The sequence below is a fragment of the Carlito syrichta genome, unplaced genomic scaffold (assembly GCF_000164805.1).
Source record: "Carlito syrichta isolate Samal-C Ts95f unplaced genomic scaffold, Tarsius_syrichta-2.0.1 Scaffold316384, whole genome shotgun sequence".
Lineage (NCBI taxonomy): Eukaryota > Metazoa > Chordata > Mammalia > Primates > Tarsiidae > Carlito > Carlito syrichta.
In genome coordinates this window covers 574,065-576,424 of record NW_007260480.1, presented here as the reverse complement: position 1 = coordinate 576,424, position 2,360 = coordinate 574,065, and the positions used below count along the sequence as shown (strand labels likewise).

At 50.1% G+C, this 2,360-nt stretch overlaps 1 protein-coding gene across 1 annotated transcript in view; it reads right to left on the bottom strand.

Annotated features, from left to right (window-relative positions):
• DIO1 (iodothyronine deiodinase 1) overlaps positions 1 to 2,360 on the bottom strand; it is a 22,102-nt gene that overhangs the window by 626 nt on the left and 19,116 nt on the right. The gene's annotated exons all lie outside the window — the stretch shown is intronic.

Here is a 2,360-nt window from a genome sequence, read left to right as displayed (position 1 = left end):
AAAAAAAAAAACAAAAACAAAAACAAAAAAAAAGAGGTCTGTACAAAAACCTTCCTTCCACAATCAGACCTGCAGGCTGGCCTGATCCTCCCGGCCCTGGCGTCAGGTTCTGCCCGTTCCACCTCAGAACCCCTCTGCCTCTCCAGTCCCATCACCCTAGGTCAGCCCTCTTCACCCCTCCTGACTCTCCTCCAGCCCACTGTCCATCCAGCAGTTGGCGAACTTTTCAAGCGCCATCTGATCATGCCTCTCTCCTGCTCCAAACCCACCAGTGACTCTCTTCTCTCAGATGAAGGCCGAACTCCTTGGTCCCGAATGAGACTCCTGGAACCCAGATACCCCCGGTTGTGTATTCACACTCTGCCCTAATCAGCCTCAGTGCCTTTGCCCACGCTCCACCCCACATTGGCAATGATGTTCACTCACCATGTTCACTTGACTGACTCCTCATCTGTTAATGCCCAATCACTCCCTCCTCTGAAAAGCCTGCCCTTCCTCAGAGGTTGGAAAACAGTCTGAGAGCCAAGATAGTCCTGATGCCTTACTCTATTTCATTTACAAATCATCTGTGGCACCTTTTGTATTATAGCAGCGGAATTGAATTGCTGTGCTAGGGAATATATGGCACAAAGTTGAAAATATTTACTCTCCTGCACCTTTTCAGAAAAGGTCTGCCGCTCCCTGCTCTGGAGTCCCCCAGCACCTGGGACATCGTAATGCTCTGTTTGAGTGTTCTTTATCTTCCAGGCTTGTGAGCACCTTGAAGTAAGGGGTGGGTCATTTTCAACTCTTTTGTGTGTTTCCAGTATTTGCACTGGGCCTAACTCATGGTAGGGACTCTGGGCCCAGTTTGCCTCAATCATGCCATCTTTTTTTTTTTTTGAGTTGGAGTCTCACTCAGTTGCCTAGACTGGAGTTCAGTGGCCACGCTCCCGGCCACCACAGCCTCGACCTACTGTGCTCCGGTGATCCTTCTGACTCAGCCTTCCAAGTAGCTGGAGCTACAGGTGTGCGCTACCATGCCCAGCCAATTTTTGATTTATTGTAGAGATGAGGTCTTGCCAAGTTGCACGGGCTGGTCTTGAACCCGCGGGCTCAGGCAATCCACTCGCCTGGGCCTCCTAAAGTGCTGGGATTACAGGCTGAGCCACTGAGCCTGGCTAATCATGCCATTTTAAAACCATATCGGCCAGGCTGTAATCCCAGCACTTTGGGAGACCTGTAATCCCAGCACTTTAGGAGGCCCAGGCGAGTGGATTGCCTGAGCCCGCGGGTTCAAGACCAGCCCGTGCAACTTGGCAAGACCTCATCTCTACAATACATAAAAAATTAGCCGAGCGTAGTAGCGTGTGCTTGTAGTTCCGGCTACTTGGAAGGCTGAGGTGGAATGATTGCTGGAATCCAGCAGGTCGACGCTGCGGTGGTCGTGCAATGGAGTGAGACTCCAACTCAGAAACAAACAAACAAAAACCAGATCTCAGAGTACAGGAAAGGAAGAAGAGCCTGAATTCTTTTTTTCTTTTTCTTTTTTTTGAAACAGGGTCTCACTCTGTCACACCCAGGCTAGAGTGCAGTGGCACAATCCTGTCTCAGTGTAGCCCTGACATCCTGGGCTCAGGCAGTTCTTCTGCCTCAGCCTCCCAAGTTGCTGGGGTTACAGATGCGTGCCACCACCCTCAGTTAAATTTTTGTATTTTTTGTAGAGATGAGGTCTCACTATGTTGCCCAGGCTGGTCTCAACCCTGGGCTCAAAAGGTTCTCCCAAACAGCTCGCTATCACAGCAATTCAATTCCGCTACTATAATACAAAAGGAGCCACAACCTCCCAAAGTGCTGGGATTACAGGTATGAGCTACCGCATCTGGCTTTAGACCTAAATTCTTATACTGAGGCCCTTGGCATCCTGGGAATCCATCTGTAAGTTGTTTGTTTTGCTTGAACAAGTGGGACCAACTTGATCCATGGGCAAGGAGCATCTGTGTAGTTGGATTTCATCTGCTCTCCAAGGCTTGAAATACCTTCAGAAGCTATAAAACTTAGTTTCTACCCTCTCAAGGGAGGCTGGCAGTGTCTAAGGGGTCAGAGTCTGTACTCACCTCCCTCACCCTGGCTGGGCTGGATGTCTTGGTTAACACAGTCATTAGAAATGAAGCCTGAGGCCGAAAACAGTGGCTCAAGCCTATAATCCCAGCACTTCGGGAGGCTGAGGTGAGGGAATTGCCTGAGTCCACGGTTTCAAGAACAGCCTGGGCAACTTGGCAAGACCTTATCTCTATAATAACTCAAAAAGTTAGCCAAGCCGGGCTCGGTGGCTCAGCCTGTAATCCCGTGCTTTGGGAGGCTGAGGGGAGTGGATTGCC